The sequence below is a fragment of the Ursus maritimus genome, unplaced genomic scaffold (assembly GCF_017311325.1).
Source record: "Ursus maritimus isolate PB19 unplaced genomic scaffold, ASM1731132v1 scaffold_32, whole genome shotgun sequence".
NCBI lineage: Eukaryota > Metazoa > Chordata > Mammalia > Carnivora > Ursidae > Ursus > Ursus maritimus.
In genome coordinates this window covers 26,215,929-26,236,492 of record NW_024425786.1, presented here as the reverse complement: position 1 = coordinate 26,236,492, position 20,564 = coordinate 26,215,929, and the positions used below count along the sequence as shown (strand labels likewise).

The following is a 20,564-nucleotide window of genomic DNA, read 5'->3' as shown; positions in this document are numbered from 1 at the left end:
TTGCCTTTGGAGACGTGTCCAGCCAGAAGTTGCTGTGTCCTGGACAGTAATATTAAGACCTTCTCCTCAGGAGCACCTGGGTGGCTCAGTCAATTAAGTGTCCAACTCTTGATCTCAGTTTGGTTCTTGATCTCAGAGTTGTGAGTTTAAGCCCCACGTTGGGTTTCCACGCTGGGCATGGAGCCTACTTAAAAAAAAAAAAAAAAAGACCTTCTCCCCAAAAGGAGGAAATAAATCCTGCCCCTACCTTTTGGAGGGGAAGGTCATGGATGGGGATGGAAGAGAGAGATGGAAGGGAGGAGGAATCCAAGGACACAGTTCTCTCTGGACAGGGTCAGAATAGGTGAGGATGGTGAGGCTTGTTGTCTCTGGGTGGGGTTCAGACCCTGTGGGGTGGGCTGCAGGGGCTGTGGCCCTTAGTGAGAGGTCATCCACTTACTTAGAGCTGAAGACGGGCCCGGGGCGTCTGGGTCCCAGTATGCAGAGGGTGTGGGCATAGTGTGGTCCGGGGGGGGGGCATTTGTAGTTACAGCTACAAAATGAGGGTGGTGTTCTCTGCTTACTAACATGGCAGAGTCTGTTCGGGCCCCTCTCGTGTGCCCTTGGCACCGACCTTGCACATGTGTCAACTCGTACACCTCCTCCTGAGGGCTTTCTCCGCCTACAGGAGCGTGCTCAGCCCCTCACAGCACGGTCTCAGGGGGCCAAGGTGCCAGCAGCAGCCCTCAGCCAAGGGTGGGAATAGGGGTGGGTAATTATGTCAGCTTCCTTGTATCTCCGGGGGACAGTTCTGTTCTGTCTCCTGGGGTCCCCAGTGAGACTGAATCCCATTTGCCCACAGCTGTCTTGGCCCACTGATACACCTTATGGGGTTTTCCTAGGATCAATTCCTGAATAGACTACTCTGCACTCAAATCCTTACCTCAGGGTCTGCTTTTGGGGGGAATCCCAAACCGAGACATGAACCTAACAGGTCTGTTGTGAGCTTCTTGATAAAAAACGCAGGGTAGCTATGGCAGGGGGCTAATAGTCCCACAGCAGCCCCAGGAAATGAATACAGGAGCCTGTAAGTACTTTGTAAGCTGAAGACCCCCACAAATACAAACGGCTGTGGGGCTTGCTAGGGTGTGATGAAAAGAACGTGGGCTCTTGTCTGGCAGGTGTGGATTTACATCCCAACTGTGTACCAAGAGCTGTGTGGCCTTGGACAAGTCACTCTGCCTTTCTGAGCCTCAGTCACCTCAATTGAGAAAGACAATGGGGAACAATCCTTCTTATATCTTCTATAGCATTGAAAATGGCAATGCTGGGAAGGGGACTATCACAGAGACTAGCCGAGAAGCAGGTGCCCCATGGATATGTGCACATCTGCTCTCAGAGGTAAGCATGCTGTGCTGCTGCGATGGGACTTGTGGCCTGGCAGCCCGTGTCTTCTCTTCCCAGTGAAGGCGGGCTTGGAGTTGGGTGCTTTGTCCCTGGAGTGGCCAGGAGCTCACTGCCCCCACCCGGACTCTGAACCTGGCATTCTGGCTCGGGTGATCTCCAGGGTGGGCCTGGCCCCCTGCCCCTGCCACTGTAGCCCCAGCTGGCAGCCTGGCAGCCAGGCTTGTCCACGCTTATCAGCTCCTGTGTTTGCTCAGGATGGGTACGGGCCTCCTCCTCCCCCTCAGAAAACAAGAAAACATGTTTTGGCAGTGGCGGGGTGGAGTGGGGTGGCCTCTCTGGCTCCAGGCCCACCCCCCAGCAAGGCCGCCAGCGGGCAGCAGCCTGTTGTTATTGGAGGGATAGCTGGCTCTCCAGCCGCCCGTTTCCTCCAGCTGTCCAAGCATGGCTGGCTGGGGAGGAAGCCCCCGGTCTGTGGGGCCATAGCCGAACCCCCTGTCACAACAAGGGAACAATGGCCTGGATGGGCTGATGGGTGGGTGGCAGGGCAGCCTTCTCTGTTCCCCGCTCCCATCAGCAAAAGGGACAGGTTGATGGAAGGTCTGCTTCCAGCTCGCCTCTCCCACCCATCTTGTTTTCCACCTTGTCGGGCATACTGTCTCCCATCACGGGGCCAAGGAAAACAGCAGCCTCAGGAAATGTCTCTGGCCTGTTGCTGGGGTTCTGTGGCTCTGGGAGGTAGCAGGCTGGGGGAGGGAACCAGAAAGGGATTGGCATTGCTCAGCCTCCATTACGCCTGGGACTGTAGCTAAGGAGTCATGGTCTGTTTCCCCAGAGCTCCTTGAGGACTCTGTCTCCCTGCATCTTGCGTCTTCAGGACCAGCACGTGGCCGGGAACAGAACAGATGGCAGGAATGTTGTTGACTAAATCAATGGAAGATTGAGCATATGAATAAGTTCAATTTCTAGCTCTGCTACCTCCTGGCTGTGTGACTTTTTGCAGGTTACTTAACCTCTCTGAACCTTACTTATCTCATTTGTAGAATAAGTACTTCATAGAATTGTTATAAAAATGAAATATGCTTCTAGCACTTAAAAAATTTATTTATTTATTTATTTATTTATTTGAGAGAGAGAGAACATGAGCAAGGGAAGGAGCAGAGGGAGAAGGACAAGCAGACTCCGTGCTGAGCACAGAGCCTGATGAGGGGCCCAATCCCACAACCCTGAGATCATGACCTGAGCTGAAACCAAGAGTTGGATGCCCAACCGACTGAGGCACCCAGGCACCCCTGTGCTTCTAGCATTCTGATTTTTCTCCAGAGGAGTCTGGGACACAATAAAGCCTAAGAGATTCTAACTAGTGTTAGTATATGATTGTTGCCATTGCCGTTGTTGTCAGGGTGTGATTTGGCGGAGGTTGCCACAATATGTGCAGTAAGAGGTCTACAGTTTTGTCTCCGTGGGTATAGGAGGGGAGGTTGAGCAGATGCTATCTCTCCTGGGGCCAGGAGTGCCCCTCCCCACGTGTTCACAGCCCTCTCCATTGTAGGCTGGCTTCGGGAGCCTGGCCAGTCTTGGCAGCCTTTGGGGATGAGGCAAGTAGTTTTGGGGTCCCTGTAGGGCTTAAGCATATCAGAGGCTGTGCAGGCCCCTACCGTCTGTTATCTAGTGTAATCTTCACAACGACCCCGTGAAGAAGACATTAAAGATGGTGACATGGCTGGTAATTTATAGAGATTTGGATCTAGGTCTTAGAAACACCAAGTTGTGTTCATTCTATTATGCCTCCTTGTCTAGAGATAACGACATGCTACTTAGATGTGGGATTTGGCCTAGCAGTGACTTTAGACTCAGAAAGTAAAGATGGAGCATAAAGCCAGGGATGGAAACTGAAGAGCGGGACGCTGAGCCCAGCATGAACTAGGGCTTTTGAGGAATTGTGTTCAGAGTAGGAAGGACAAGGATTGAGCAACACTGTATATGAGTGTATATATACTGGAGTAGCCAGGGTCTCAGTGTCCTCCATGAGATCCCCCCTATCCTCCGGGAAACAGAACATGGAGAACACGGATTCTTTTTTTTTTTCCTATAGAGAGACATTGAGAGACAGAGAGAGAGACAGAGAGAGAGAGAGAGGGGAGTGGTGGTGGGGAGGGGCACAGGGAGGGGGAGAGAGAGAATCTTAAGCAGGCTCCATGCCCAGTGGAGAGCTTGACGTGGGCTCAATGTCATGACCCTGAGATCATGACCTGAGCCAAAATAAGACTCAGGCACTCAACCAACTGAGCCACCCAGGCGCCCTGGCAACCCATTTTTAGTTGCCTTGTCCAGAGGCAACTCATATCACATGCATCCACATTCTAGCAGTAAGAACTAGTTGCATGGTACTACCTAGATGCAAGGAGGCTAGAAATGGGGTCTAGTAGTGTATCCAGGAAGAAGAGACAACATGATTTTGGTGAGCCCCAGCAGGCTCTGCCACAAAAATATCAATAATTTATTTGTATCAATTATCTATCTATCTATCTATCTATCTATCTATCTATCTATCTACCTAACTAATTAACAGTTATTGAACTCTTTCCGTATGTGAGATACTGTGCTAAGCTTTGACCCACCGGGTACAGGCAAGGCACCCTGTGCTCGGGCAGTTGCTCACAGGACTGATGCTTGCTTCATTTAAGTTATTGGGTCTGAACTTGTACGGAAGTATGTAGGTGAGGGGGCTCGGATGGTTTGTGAGCTTTTTGAAATGACCAGAACAAAAAAAGCCTGCCTTATCTTCTTTGATGAAATTGATGCTATTGGAAGGGCTTGTTTTGATGCTGGTGCTGGAGGAGGCGATAAAGTGCGGAGAACAATCCTGGAACTGATCAGTCAGTTGGACGGTTTTGATCCTCGAGGTCACATTAGGTGCTGATGGCCACTGACAGATCTTGACACTTTGGATCCAGTACGATGAGGCCAGGGAGATTGCATAGAAAGATTGGATTTAATTTACCTGATCTAGAAGGTTGGACTCAGATTTTTAAGATTCAGTGAGTGTTGAAAGAGATACCAGATTTGAATTGTTAGCACGACTGTGTCCAGATAGCACCAGTGTCGAGATTAGAAGTGTCTGCACAGAAGCTGGTATATTTGCCATCAGAGCAGGGAGAAAAATTGCTAGTGAGAAGGATTTCTTGGAGGCTGTAAATAAGGTCATTAAGTCTTAGGCCAAATTCAGTGCTACTCCCTACTATATGACTTACAACTGAGCCCTGAAGACAAACACTTCTCTTAATTGGAATCCTAACCTTATTATAGACTTGTTAATAACCATCACACAGGAAAAATGAAAGGGTTTCAAAACTGTATGCTTTCTTCAGATGTCTTTTCTCTGTCGTGCAATAAAAGGTATCTAATATCTAATATCGTTAGGCAGAAAAGCTTATTTACAATGGAGGTTGACTGTTTTCTGATCCACTACCATTTAAGAGTCCCATGTCATGAGGTGCTTCCTTAGACCATGTATGTTCTAGGCCTATGTTGGCTGGGTGATGATTGTCTTCTCCCATCTGCCGAGTGAGGTGGAGCTAATGCATCTTGATCTAAAGCATGCAAAAACTTTCCTACCTAATTTACTCGTAGCAGAGCTGGGATTCAAGTCCAAGTTCGTCAGCTCCATCGCCTGTGTTCCTCGCCTTCGTGCTCTTCTGTCCCTTATCAAAATAGCCCATCTAGGCATCTAGGCACAGGACCACATGCGTTTCAATGTTTTATTTTATTTTGTTTTCCTACCACATCAAATAATAAAGCTTTGGTCTCCTTTTTTAAAGTGGAAGAAGTATTTCGTGTATTAGCTTTTGCTTTGCTATTTGAGTTGATTTCAAGTTAATCAAGAAGAATTAGTGATTTTAATGGCTATTGATGTAGTAAAGCAGAAAGAAAAATATATACACATATAATCTAATTTAGAAAATCCAAATTGGTTTCATACAGAGAAGTACTTATTTTCATCGTATAAATTAATGGTTTAAAATTTTGATGAAGGTCCTGCTAGACTTCTGGTCTACAGCGAGGTATTTCTAAAAATAAAGTTGTATTAGGATCCTTAAAAAAAAAAAAAAGATACTATGCTAGGTTCTCTGTAGAGGTCATCTCATTTGACCCTTGTAATAACCCTTGTTGGTTGATACTAATGGAGATGACTTAACTCTTTACAGCTCAAGAAACTAGTAACCATTGATCTGCTTTCTCTCACCGAAGTTTTGTCTTTTCTAGAATTTCAGATACATGGAATCGTAGTGTAGCATCTTTTATGTTTGGTTTTTTTCAGTTAGTGTGTTTCTGAGATGCATCATGTTGTTGGTATGATCAGTTTTTTTTCATTTTAGCCATTCTGGTGGGTTTTGTGGTAGTATTTCATTATGATTTTAATTTATATTTCCTTACTTTCCAAAATGTTACTGAACATCTTTTCATGTATTTCAGTTATTGCTTTTGATGAAGTCCCATTTATCACTTTTTCTTCTATGATTAGTCCTTTTTGTGTTCTAAGAAATGTTTACCTAACCCACATGTTTCTGTTCTTTCTGCTCGTAGAAATTTTATATTATTAGCTCTCATGTTTAGGTTTTTGACTTACTTTCAGTTAATTTTTGTGTATGGTGTGAGCTAAGGGCTCAAGTTCCTTTTCCCCCTCCCTATCCAATTGTCCCAGCATGGTTTGATGAAAAAACTATCCTTTCCCCACTTATTTATCTTGACATCTTTGCAAAAACTCAATGGAGCATGTATGGATGGATCTATTTCTGGACTTTCTATTTTGTTTATTGATCTTTATGTCTATCCTTACACCAATACCACGCTTGTTGATTATAATAGTTTTATAGTTAGGCTTGAAAACAAGTAGTGTATGTCTTCCAACCTAGTTATTTTTCTAGGTATATTGCATTTTGATATAAGTTTAGAACCATTTTGTCAATTTCTACCCAAAAAGCCTGCTGGAATTTTGATTGTGATTGTATTGAATCTATATTATATTTAACTTATGTTTTATTTAATTTAGAAATCAATTCCAGGAGAATTGACATCTTAAAAGCAATGAGTCTTGTTATTCATGAACATGGTATATCTCTCACTTATTTAGACCTTCTTTAATTTCTCTCTGCAATGTGTCATAGTTTTCAGGGTACGGTTCTTGTACATTTTGTTAAATTGATCCCTAGGTTTCCATATTTTTGATGCTGTTGCTAATGGCACTTTAAAAATCCCAATTCCAGTTATTTTTTGTGGTATATAAAATGAAGTTGAGTTTTGTGTATTGACCTTGTAAATTGAGATCTTACTAAACTCACTTATGAGTTCTAGTATCTCTTCTTTTATCGATTCTTCAGGGTTTTCTAAATAATCATGTCATTGGAGAATAAAGACAATTTGACTTTTTTCTTTACAAAGCTGCCTTTTATTATTATTTTTTCTTGTCTCATTGCATTGATCAATACTTCACCATTAAATATGATGTTAGCTATAGATTTTTTGTAGACACTCTGTCAGATTAAGGAAATTCTCTTCTATTCCTAGATTACTGAAAGTTTTAAATCATGAATACATGTTGAATTTCATTAAATGCTTTCCCCCCCATCTATTGAAATGATCATGTGGTTTTGATTTTCTAATGTTATATCAAACTTGGATTTCTGAGATAAAGCTTACCCATAAAGTGACTTCTCTTTTCTATATATATCCCTAAACTTTTGTTAGGGACTTTTGTTGTCTATGTTCATGAGGGGTATTGACCTGTAATTCCTTCCTTCCTTCCTTCCTTCCTTCCTTCCTTCCTTCCTTCCTTCCTTCCTTCCGTCCTTCCGTCCTTCCGTCCTTCCTTCCCTTTTCCCTCCTTCCCTACCTTTTTTTTTTCCTTGCAATCATAAAGTGAGCTTTTCTATTTTCTGGAAGAGTTTGTATAAAATTGTGAGTATTTTTTCCTTACATGTTTGGTAGAATTCACCAATGGTGTCACTTGGGTCTGGAGGTTTTTTGTTTTTTGTTTTTGTCGGGGAGGTTTTAAACTACAGATTCTATTTCTTTAATAGATATAGGGCTGTTTCTGTTATTTGTTTCCTCTTCTTTCTCTTCTTCTTCTTAGTATTATTTCTTGTTTATTAAGATGAAAAAAAATTTAAGACCCAACAAAACAGCTAAATGATGAGTTCAAATGATATATTATTTAGTGAATTGAGAATCTGTCCAAAAAGATTTTCTGGGAAGAACAATTATCCAAATGTGACTGCAAATTTGTCTCTTTTTAAACTTTAAAGCATATCGTTCAAAGTTTTGTGCTTTTTAGCTTGTGTGCATGATAGAAATTCCATACATTGTTTTCTCAATGACAATAAAAAGCATAGTTTATTAAAAACAGAAGTAAAAATAAAAATAACTTGAAAAAATCACTCACAGTTTTGTCTTTGGTATATGGAGGTTGTTCCAGGGACCCAACCAAAGCTCCTCATCCTCTGAATGCCTGTGGTCACTATGGAATTCCAAAGTCTCCTTGATGTTCTTACTGTCAACCACAGACTCCTGTTCAACTGTGCTTTTCAGCCTGTGCCCCAATGGCTTCCCTGTTGTATTGTCAGTCCCCAAAGGGCAAGGGACAAATGTAATCAGAGTTGGTCTCGTGTTCATCTTCCCAGTAGAAATTGGCCCCTTCGATAATGTGTTCAGGGGGACAGTCTCCTCATGTGTCACTGCCAACTTCTTAAGTTTCTTAGAGGGCCTCCCCAGTCAGACAGGAGAAGTAGCTTTTAAGGTGTCGGTGAGGCAGACATCGTGGGTTCTCACTACGGAAACATTCTGTGCAGTATATAAATTGCCATAGATGTTACTGTGTGTGTTTGGATGGTGAAGACAGTTTCTCTGACATTCCGGAGCAATGTATTCTCCAGTGGAGCTAGTTTCATATTCATGATTGACAATCAATGTGATCACTCTTTATCTCACCCACTGCCAAAATAAAGAACAACGAGTCACTGCCAAAGGAATGAAAAGGGCAAAGATTACAAGAGCCCTGTGAAATCCAAAACCTTTGATAGAAAGCTATGGGGTAAAAAACTCAAGAGAAGTAGAGAGAAGAAACTCTTCATTTACATCAGATTCTTTACTGCCAACTGTCTACTGGTTTTAGTGCTCAACTTCTGAAGAAAGTGTTGCTCAATTAAGAAGCAGACATTTCAGGAAGCACTTGTATATTTGTTTCTTCTTGAATGTTCTTTGGTTCGTTGTGTCTTTTAAGGAACTTGCCCATTTTATCTGAATTGTTGAATTTGTTGGCATGAAGTTGTTCATAATATTTCCTTATCATTCTTTTAATGTCTGTAGTGGTGGCCACTCTTTAATAGTTGATATTTGTGATTTGTGTCTTTCTTTGATCAATCTGGCTGGCTGTTTATTAATCTTATATGTCTTTCTAAAGAACCAGTTTGGTTTCATTGACTTTCTCTATTGTTCATCTTTATCTCTTTTCTACTTTGTGGACTTCTGATCTCATCTTTGTCATTATTATTTTTTTTTAAATATGGATTCACTTTGATCTTTTTTCTAGCTTCTTAAAGTGGAAGCTTAGACTTTTGCTTTTGGAACTTTTTCTTTTCTAATAGAAGCATTTAAATCTATCCATTTCCATCTAAGCACCATTGAGCTGCATCGTAAAATTTTATGTTGTGTTTTCACTTTCATTCAATTTAAAATATTTTCTAATTTTCCTTGTGACTTCTTTTTACCCCTGGCTTATTAATAAGTGTGTTATTTTCTAAATTTTTTTTCCAGGTATCTTTCTATTGGTGATTTCAAATTTAATTCCACTGTGGTCAAAGAACATATTTTGGATGATTTAAATTCTTTAAAATTAATTCAGATTGGTTTTATAGCCCTAAATATGATCTGTCTTAGTGATGTTTCACGTGAACTCAAAAAAAGTGTGTATTCTGTTCTTGTTAGGTGGAGACTTGTATAAATGTCCATTGGGACAAATCGGTTGATAGTAATTTTTTTTAACCATTCATTTATTTATTTGAGAGAGGGACAGACAGCACACGAGCAGGGGAGGGGCAGAGGGAGAGGGAGAAACAGCCCTAGCTGAGTGGGGAACCCAATGTGGGGCTTGACTCCAGGACCCCGAGATCATGACCTGAGCTGAAGTCAGATGCTTAACTGACTGAGCCATCCAGGCATTCCAGTTGATAGTATTGTTAAAGGTTTTTATATCCTTAATACATTTTTTGGGTCTATTTTTTCTACCAGATTTACTGAAAGAAGGGGATTGAAATTGTTAGCTATAATTACAGATTTATCTATTTCTTCCTTCAGTTCTATCAGTTTTGCTTCATGTATTTTGAGACTTTTCCTAGGTGCATGCATACCTATTGTTATATCTTCTTGAACTGGTGCCTCTACAATATGAGATGCCTTCTTATCCCTGGTTATATTCCTTGTTCCAAAGTCTATCTTGTCTGACATTAGTATAGCTACTCAATTATCTGTTAGTATTTGCACAGTAAATTTTTTCCATCCTTTTCACTTACAAAAAAATATTTTTTTTTACAGCAGTTTGAAGTTCACAGCAAAATTAAGCAGAAAGTACAGAGAGTTCCCATATATCTCATTTCCTGTCCCCACCCCCAAACCTTTCCCACTATCAACATCTGGGACCAGACTGCTACATTTGTTATAACTGATGAAACTACACTGATACATCATTATTACCCAAAGTCTAAGGTTTACGTTAGGGTTCACTCTTGGTGTTGTATATTCTATGGGTTTCGACAATTGTATAAGGACATGTAGTATCATACAGAATAGTTTCATTGCCCTAAAATCATCTGTTTGTTATTCATCTTTGCTATTCAGGATTATTCATCCCTCTTTCCTCCCTAATTCCTGGCAACCAGTGCTGTTTTTACTATCTTCATAGTTTTACCTCTTCCAGAATGTCATAGTTGAAATCATACAGTATGTAGTCTTTTCAGGTTGACGTATTTTACTAAGTAATGTGCATTTATGTTTCCTTCATCTCTTTTCATGACTTAATAGCTTGTTTCTTTTTAGTGCCAAATGATATTCTGTTATTTGGATGTACCACAGTTTATTTATCTATTTACTTACTGAAGGACATCTTAGTTGTCTCAACGTTTTGGCAATTATGAATAAAGCTATAACCATCTATGTGCAGGTTTTTTTGTAGAAATGAAATATCAAATTTGGGTGAATACCAAGGAGCACAATTGCAGGATCAAGTGGTAAGAGTATATTAATTTTATAAGAAACCACCAAACTGTCTTCCAAAGTAGCTATACTACTTTGCATTTCCACCAGCAATGAATGAGAGTCCTTGTTGCTCCATATTCTCACCAACATTTGATGGTTAGTGTTCTGGACTTTGGGGATTCTAATAAGGGTGTAGTGGTATCTTGTTTTAATTTCCCTAAGACATCTGATGTGGCTTATCTTTTCATATGCTTATCATCTGTATATCTTCTTTGGTGAGATGGCTGGTAAGGTCTTTGGCCAATTTTTTAATTGGGATGTTGATTTATTATCATTGAGTTTTAAGAGTTCTCTGTATATTTTGGATAACAGTTCTTTATTAGATGTCTTTTGCAAATAATTTTTCTCAGTCTGGGGCTTGTCTTTTCATTCTCTTGACAATGTCTTTCACAGAGGAGAAATTGTTAATTTTAATAAAGTCTAGCTTTTCAATTACTTCTTTTATGGATTGTACCTTTGGTGTTTGTTTAAAAAGTCATTGCCAAACCCAGTGTCATCTAGAGTTTCTCCTATGTTATCTTCTAGGAGTTTTATAGTTTTGCATCTTATATTTAGATCTGTGATCTGTTTTGAGCTAATTCTTGTGAAGAGTTTAAGATCTGTGTCTAGATTCTTTTTTTTTTTTTTTGCATGTGGATATCCAGTTGTTCCATCATTTGTTGAAAAGATTATCCTTTCTCCATTGTAGTGCCTTTTCTCCCTTTTCAAAACTTTACCATATTTATATGGGTTTATTTCTGGGCCCCCTATTCTGTTTCACTGATCTACTTCTCTGTTCTTTCACCAATATCACCTTGTCTTGATTCCTACAATTTTATAGTAAGTCTTGAAGTTGGGTAGTGTCAATCTTCAATCTTTGTTTTTCTCTTTCAGTATTATGTTGGCTCTTCTGGGTATTTTGCCTCTCCTTATAAACTTTATGGTTGGTTTGTTGATATCCACAAAATGACTTGTTAGGATTTTGATTTGGGTTGCGTTTAATCTATAGATCAAGTTGGGAAGAACTGACATCTTGATACCATTGAGTCTCCCTATCCATGAACACGGAATATCTCTCCATTTATTTAATTCTTTGATTTCTTTCATCAGAGTTTTACAGTTTTCCTCACGTAGATCTTGTACATATTTTGTAAGATTTATACCTAAATATATAGTTGGGGGGGTGCTAATGTAAATGGTATTGTGTTTTCAATTTCAAATTCCAATTATTTATTGATGGTGTATAGGAAAGTTATTGATTATTGTATATTAAACTTATATCCCGGCAACCTTGCTACATTGCTTGTTAGTTCTAGGAGTTTCTTTGGTTGATTCTTTTGGATTTTCTACATAGATAATCATGTCATCTATGAACAAAGAGTTTTATTCTTTTCCTATCAATATCAATATCAACTAATCCAAATCCACTTTCTAATGATATTATACCACTTCATGGGTAGTGTGGGTAGCTGATGATAATGAAATAATCCTAGTTCTTTCTCACTGTCCATTTCATTTGTATGCACACACATGCACACATACAGACACACTTGAATAGATATTTGCTATTATTGTTTTTGAACAAACCTGTTAGATCAAATAAAAATAGGAAAAATAAAAGTTTTTATTTTATCTTCACTTATTCCTTCTCTGGTTTCTTTCTTTCTTTATGAATTTCTGACCTATATAATTTTCCCTCTCTCTAAAGAACTTGTTTCAACATTTCTTCCATGGCAGGTATACTGGCAAACAAGTTCCTCAATTTTTGTTTGTCCGAGAAAGTCTTTATTTCTCCTTTATTTTTGGTTGGTGACTTTTTCCTCTCAAATCTTTAAATATTTCACCCCACTCTCTTCTTTCTGAGAAGAAATTGGATATAATTCTTAGCTTTGTTCCTCCACAGGTAAGGTGTTTTTTTTTTTTTTACTCTTAACTTCTTTCAGGACTTTTCTTTATTTTTTGTTTCCTGCAATTTGAATAGGATATGTCTGGGTCATATATTTCACATATCTATGTCATATCATATTCAAATTTCAGGAAATCAAAAATAAAGGTGTTAGTGTTTTCTTTTGGAGAGGGGTATTTATCTTGCTTGGTGTTCTCTGAGCCTCCTTGATCTGTGGCTTGTTGTCTGACATTAATTTGGGGAAATTCTGAGTCATTATTTCTTCACGTATTTCTGCTATTCCTTTCTTTCCTCTTCTGGCATNGTTATGTGTATGTTATTTTTATAGTTGTCCCACAGTTATTGTATATTCTATTCTGTTTTTTTTTCCAGCTTTTTTCCATTTTGTTTTTAGTTTTGGAAGTTTCTATTGAGATATCTTTAAGCTCAGTGATTCTTTCCTCAGCTGTGTCCAGTCTATTAACAAGCCCATCAAGGGCATTTATCATTTTCCTTTACAGTGTTTTTGATCTCTACTATTTCTTTTTGATTCTTTCTTAGAATCCCATCTCTCTGCTTACATTACCCACCTGCTCTTGTACCCTACTTTATCCATTAGAGTCCTTAGAATATTATTCATTGGTGCTTTAAACTCCCAGGCTGACAAATCCTGTCATATCCATGTCTAGTTCTGATGTTTGCTCTGTTTCCTCAAACTGTGTTTTTGCTTTTCAGTATGCTTTGTGATTTTTTCTCTTGATAGCTGGTCATGATGTATTGGGTAAAAGGAACTGCTGTAAGTAGGACTTCAGTAATGTGGTGATAAGGTGTGGGTGCAGGGGAAATGTTCTATAGTCTTATGATTAGTTTCAGTCTCTTAATGAGCCTGTGCTTCTGGATTATGAACTTCACAAATGCTTCTCAGCTCTGTCTACATATCCCCTCCTCCCAATTATGTGGAACAAGTTGGCTGGAGTGGGCTGGGGTTGAGTGCTTTTCTTCCCCTAGGTCAGTTAGGCTCCTATAAAATGCTGACAGATTAGGTTCTGGTTCAGTAGTTTCTCGGAGGGCAGACCTTGTTCAGAACAGAACTCTCTGACGTATTTCAAAATGGCTACTTTTCCCTCCCATTGCAGGAAGCATGAGGGGACTTTTCTCTGATATTCACTGTAAGAACCTAGTTGAGCCTTTGAAGGTAAAACTCACAGAAGTGTGGGGACCTCCCCACCCCATGACTGGGTCCCCCTGGAATTTTGGACTCAGACTTGTCTGTGCTGAGTTTCTAGGAATTTGTCAATTATTGCTTAGGTTTTCCTACCGTGGCACCTGTTCAGTCAGAGGTCTCAGTGGGTGGGTCTTATCTGTTGTGATTTTCCGTATTCACCTCTTGGTCTTTCTTTTTTGGGGGCAGCAGTTTGCCTTATGACCTCAATTCTCTTACAGATTGAAGGAAAGTTGCTGGTTTTTCAGTTTGTTCAGCTTTTTACTTGTTGTTAGGATGGAATGATGACTTCTGAATTCCAAACATGCTGGACTGGAAACTGGAAGTCTCACTTTCATTTTCAAAATCTATTTTTCCTGAGTTTAGAGTTCTAGATTAATAGTTCTTTTTTTGTTGTTGTTGTTTTGTTTTTGTTTATTATTACTTATCATTCTTTATTAGGAAACATTTCAAACCTTCAGAGATATATAGGATAGTAGAGTGCCCAGGAATCCATTCCCAGTATTTAACAAATGTTAATACTTATGTACTCTAGATAATTAAAAAAAATAACAATTTCTTGATTCAGTTGAAATGGACCTGCATACCTTCCCCAAACCAATTCCCTTCTCTCTCTCTCTCTCTCTCTCTCTCTCTCTCTCCCTCTCTTTTTCTTTCCCCGTCAAGATAAGTACTTCTTAATGGGTCAAATAGGTGATGGGGACTAAGAAGCACAGTGATAGTTCTTTTTTAACTTTAGAAATATTGTCCCATTTTTCTTTGGCTTGCTTAGTTTTTGATGAGAAATTTTCTCTCATTTTTTGTTCTTTTACATGTAGTGCTTTTTAAAAATTGTGGATGCTAATAAGATTCTCTCTGTATCTCTGGTTTTCAGCTCTTGGATTGTGATGTACCTTGGAGTGATTGTATTTATTCTTCTTGTGTTTTATTGTGCTTTTTCCTTGAGGTGTCTGTGGCTTTCATCAACATCAATTTTTTCAGTCATTTTTTTCTTCAAATATTTTTTCTGTCTTCTTTTATTCTTTCTACTTCTAGTATTTTCCCACTTCTTTGTTAGACTACTTGATATTGTCCCATAGGTGGTAGGACTCTGCTCAATTGTTTTTTTTTTTCAGTGTTTCTTTTGCTCTTCATTTGAATAATTTCTCTTGGTATGTCTCCAGTTTCACTCATAATTTTTACTACAACGTCTAATCTGATGTAAATCTCATCCAGTGTATTAAAAAATTTCAGATATTGCATTTTTCTATATAAGTTACATTTTGATCTTTCAAAATGTTTTTCATCGTTGTCTTCAGTATGTTCATGTTTTCTTTTATATCCTTGAGCATAACATTATATATATGTTATATATACAAATTTATTATATATATAATTATATATATAATTATATATATTATGTATAATATATAGTAATATATTTTGTATATAATAACTCTTTTAATTCACTTTTTTGGTAACTCCTTCATCTCTAATTATTGGGTCTGTTTCTATTTATTAAACTGTCTCCTGGTTATTGGTTACATTTTCATGCTTCTTTGCATGCCTGGTAATTCTTATTGAATTGTATTCCTTTAAACAAAGTTCAGATTGTTCTAGCATACAGCTAAGTTACTTGGGATTAGTTAGATTCTTGTGAAGTTTACGTTTAAGTTTTGTTAGGGTGGGTCCAGAGGACCCTGTAGTATGCAGCCAATGTAACTCCACTACTCTGCAGTGCCCTTGCTGGGACTTTTTCCCATTGCCTCATGATTTATGTGGTCTCTCCAATCTGGCAGGTGGAAACATGAACTGTTCCCAGACCTGTGGAGTTCCAGGATTTGTTCAGCTTGGAGTTTTCCAGCGATTCTTGACTTGTCTTCATAGGGTGTCACCATGGACTCAAAGGACCCTTCTGAGGCTCTCTGGAGTTCTTTCTCTGTGAGGCTCCATCTTCTCTGTTACTCTGCCCTAGACAGCCTACCTGTCTTGGCCTCCCTTAACTCTGATCTCTTTCTCTTGAATTCAGCAAGACTGCTGGTCTCTGTCTGACCTGCTTCTCCACTCTGAACCCTGAAAACTGTTTCCACACAGTGAATTGGGGCAATTGTAGTGCCCACCTTGTTATTTCCCTTCTCTGAGGGATGATGGTCCTTTACTGCCTCTTGCTCCAAGCCCAAAGGAGTTGATTAATATATTTTATCTGGGTTTTCTAGTTGTTTATAACGGGAGAGGATTTTTTCATAGCAGTTGATTCTTTGTGAGTAGAAACACAGTTCTCTGTTAGTTTTAAATTTCAATAACTTCTAAAAATGGTTCCGTAAGTTTGATTTAGTTCTCTAAAATGCATGGACCTTAATTTCTTAACAATCTCTTTTTTGCTTTTTCTTTTTTTAAAAATCGTTTTGAACATATTTGTGTAATTTACCTATTTATCTAATAATATTACCCCAAAACTCAGTAGTCTTCTTATGTATCTGTGTTGATTGGCTGGGACCACTCTGCAGAGTGAAGCTAAGCTCAACTGGGAGCCTCTGCTTAACACTGTGGCGGCTGGCATGGCTCCACTTCTCACTGCAGATCTGTGGTCAGCTGGGGCAGCTCTGCTTCTAGAGTGTTTATTGAGGGCCCTGGCTGACAGGGCAACAGCCACTGAGGGGCGGATCTTCTCATGATGATTGAAGAGGCACAAAAGAACAAACAGAAATAGATGAGGCTTCTTAAGGCTTAGTCTGGGAACCGATCCATGGTTACTTCCTCCACATTGCCATTGGTCAAAACAAGGCATCTACTTAAGCTCTGAGTTAAGGGGGTGTAAAAGTGCACTCTGCCTTTGATGAGGCCATTGCAAGGGTGTAGATGCAAGGAGGGATAAAGTATTGGGGCCAGTCATTCAATCTATCACAATTCAATCTATTGAACCTATCCAATGATTCAATAATTTGAAGTTTTGGGGAGGTCAAATTCTTTTGTATGTTGTTTTGCTTACTCTAATTCATAGTGCATTATTTTCTTGTGTGTTTTGTAATTTTGGACTGTGTGCTCATATATAGTGGGGCTTTTTCTATGGGATTTCCATGTGGCTTTGCTTAAGGAAACATCCCTCAAAGAGTGACTTTCAGTTTCTTCCAGGTACCCTAAGGTTCATCTTGGTTAAAGACTACTCATCATGTGCATTTCTAAGCTTGGGGTATCTGTGTCACAAAGAGCAGAAATTGAACTCCATAGTTGTGTGAGAACAGGTTTCTGGTTACCAAATCTCAAGGGAAGCATCCCCCCCGCCCCACCCCGCCACCTACTAGCACCAGGGCAGAGAGAGAGAGAGAGAGAGAGAGAGAGAGAGAGAGAGAGAGAGGGAGAGAGACTATTGGCTTTATCAGGAGTCTCAGTTCCAAATCTGCCACAAGTGGGCCCAAAGCCTTGTCTCCTGTTCCCACATCATTATTAAAGTGTAGGCTGGCACTCTGACCTCTGATTTCCTGACCTTCAGAACTGTGAGAAAGAAACAATTGTTGTTTAAGCCACCCAGTTTATGGTATTTTTGTTATAGCAGCCCAGATTGACTAAGACACCATCACACCACGGGGCTCATCTCTACCTGTCCTGTGTCTAGGCAGCATTTCCAGGAGGGTCGCAGGCAGAAACATCTGATTGACCGAACTTAAGTCATGGTCCCTGGTTGCTAGGTTCCAAGGAAAAGGTGTTTTCTCTTCATTTCAGCTTCCATGATGGGAGGTAGACCCTGTCTTCAGTTTCTCCTAGGACTCCTTCACCACTGGGACAGGTTTGGATGCCTGTTTAGAGAGGCTGAGCTTCTCTTATCCGCCCAGGTCTCTGCCCCATTTCCCCTACCTCTGCCCCACGCTCCAGGGATGTAGCTTCCTTTCCTTTCCTATTGTGACACTTACCTGCCTTCATGCAATATCTTGGCATTCTCGCCTCCAAAATTGGTTGTAAATCTCTTGCTCTCTACTTCTTCATATATTGCAGATAAGCTCATGGACTTTTTACTCTTCTGAAAGTGTTCCTGCTGTGCCCTGTCAGAATCTCTGAGTTCTGTTCAGTTAAATTCTATAAACTCCGATGAACCCATTTTTTTCTGTTTCAGAAAATGGATACTTTTTGTGGGAATTTCCTGACTCTGGGTTTTGTAGATGCACAGTCCAGACCTTCAGGGATCTCATGGTCTAGTGGAGGAGACCTAGAAACTCAGATTATTAAGATCCTTAGTCCAGATTTCTCTTTTCAAAGAAAAGCCTGGGCTACTTTTACTTCTTGAGGCTCTTGCCTATTAGATAGTAAATAATTGTCTATTAAAATTGTGGTATGTTTCAAAGGTATGTTTCAAATTTTGAATGCTTTGACAGACCTGCTAAAGCACCATTGTATGTATGATCTCACTTGGAAGTAGCGTCAAAACTTCCACGGACGTTACTGCTGGGTTGGTGTTCTCAGTCCAGGCTTGTCCCCTCATTGTCTCAACTCTAGGTACGTCTGGCTCAGATACACCCTGCTGTTATCTCTCAGTTCCTCTGGGGGCCTCTCTCAAGCCAATCCCAGGAAGCTATCTGGGCTCCCTGCCATACTGTGTTTTGTTCTCTGCAGGGACTGATTGCTGTAAGGCTGAGAATAGTTTTTCCTATGGCTAAAGCTTGGGTTGGGTACCTGTAATCCTAACCTAATGCCTGGGCATCTGGTCTTGAGAAGCTTTATGGGTCCTGTGCTGAACTTGACCTTCCATGTCTGTTCCTCATTCCCCTTGTAAGAATCCACTATCCCCTGATCCTTGAGTTTCTGTTTCCGCTCTTAGAGATCCTCTGGGTCACAGCCAAGCTGGGCCGATTGAGATTCTCCGAGTTCAGGACATGGCCTAGGTAATCCGGTCCCCCACATGCTCAGGTTCTCTGTGATACTTCGCTGTTCTGTGCTGACTTCCCTCCTGTGGAGTGGGGTGGAGCAAGGGATATGGTCTTTTAGAAATAGTATTTTGCATTTAACGAAGATCCTAAACATACAGACCCAGGAATAAATGTAGACTCCACCAGGGAAAGCCACTTAATTGTATTAAACTCTCAGACTTACCAGATGAAGGATAAATCCGATTTATCAAAGCTAAGAGTGGCTAATACTCTGGATGAGGGTCCAGATTTAAGAGGATGGTTCTTGTCAGTTGGCATAATGGGCCGAAATGGACATGATGGCATTTTGCTGTTGTAGATGTCAGATGTGTCACTTTTATTGGCCAAATTCCCAATTACATAAGCTTATACTTCGTAATAGCTTAGTGGCAGCCCACCAAACTAGTATAACTCTGATACACAATGTCTCCACATGGCACAGAAAGAAGCCAAGGAGCCATTTTATTTAGGGCTTTTAGTTGAAGTGTAAGCAAAGTGAGAATAGATGGTGTGATTACCAAAGGCTGCCCAAACACCTAATTCAAATAGCATTTTCTTTTTTCTTTTTCTTTTTTTGTGGGAAAATATAAAGTACTAAGATTCACGAAGAAGGAACTCTGAGTAGGCAAATAGTTGCTGGAGACAGTAAAAAAAATTTTAAAGAATGACATAAAAAAAGGCATTGAAAGAAGAGTTACTTATTCTTCTCAAACTATTCCAAAAAATAGAAGAGGAAGGATAACTTCCAGTTTCCTTCTATGAGGCCAGTATCACCTTGATACCAAAACCAGATAAAGACACCACAAAAAAAGAGAACGAGAGGCCAATATCTCTGATGAACATGGATACAAAAATCCTCAACCAAATACTAGCAAACTGAATCCCACAATACATTGAAAAAATCATTCACCATGATCAAGTGGGATTTATTCCTGGGCTTCAAAGGTGGTTCAATATTTGTAAATCAATCAGTATGATACATCACATCAATAAGAGAAAGGATAAAAACCATACAGTCATTTCAATAGATGCAGAAGAAGCATTTGACAAAGTGCAACATCTGTTCATGATAAAAATCCTCAACAAAGTAGGTTTAGAGGGAAAATACCTCAACATAATAAAGGCCATATATAAAAAACCCACAGTGAACATCATACTCAACAGGGAAAAACTGAGCGCTTTTCCCCTAAAGACAGCAACAAGACATGGATGTCCACTCTCCCCACTTTTATTCAACATAGTACTGGAAGTCCTAGAAACAGCAATCAGACAAGAAAAAGAAATAAAAGGCATCCACACTGGTAAGGAAGTAGTAAAACTTTCACTATTTGCAGATGACATGACTATATATAGAAAACCCGGGGGCACTTGGGTGGCTCAGTCAGTTAGGCATCTGCCATTGGCTCAGTTCGTGATTCCAGGGTCCTGGGATTGAGCCCCATGTCGGGCTCCTTGCTCAGCGGGGAGCCTGCTTCTCCCTGTCCCTCTGCCTGCCGCTCCCCCTACTTGTGCTCTCTCTCTCTCTGTCAAATAAATAAATAAAATCTTAAAAAAAGAGAAAACCTGAAAGACCACCAAAAATCTATTAGAACTCATAAACAGATTCAGTAAAGTCACAGATACAAAACCAATGTTCAGAAATATGTTGCATTTCTATATACTAATAATGAAGCAGCAGAAAAAGAAATTAAGAAAACACTCCCATTTACAATTGCACCCAAAATAATAAGATACCTAGAAATAAAGCTAACCAAAGAAGGGAAAGAACTGTATTCTGAAAACTATAAAACATTGATGAAATAAATTGGAGATGACCCAAAGAAATGGAAAGAAATTCCATGCTCATCTGATTGGAAGAACAAATATTGTTAAAATGTCTATATTACCCAAAGCAATCTACAGATTTCAT

At 39.8% G+C, this 20,564-nt stretch overlaps 1 pseudogene; it reads left to right on the top strand.

Moving 5' to 3' along the window:
- Positions 1-1,352: 1,352 nt before the first annotated feature.
- LOC103666727 lies at positions 1,353-5,470 on the top strand (annotated as a pseudogene).
- Positions 5,471-20,564: the final 15,094 nt, after the last annotated feature.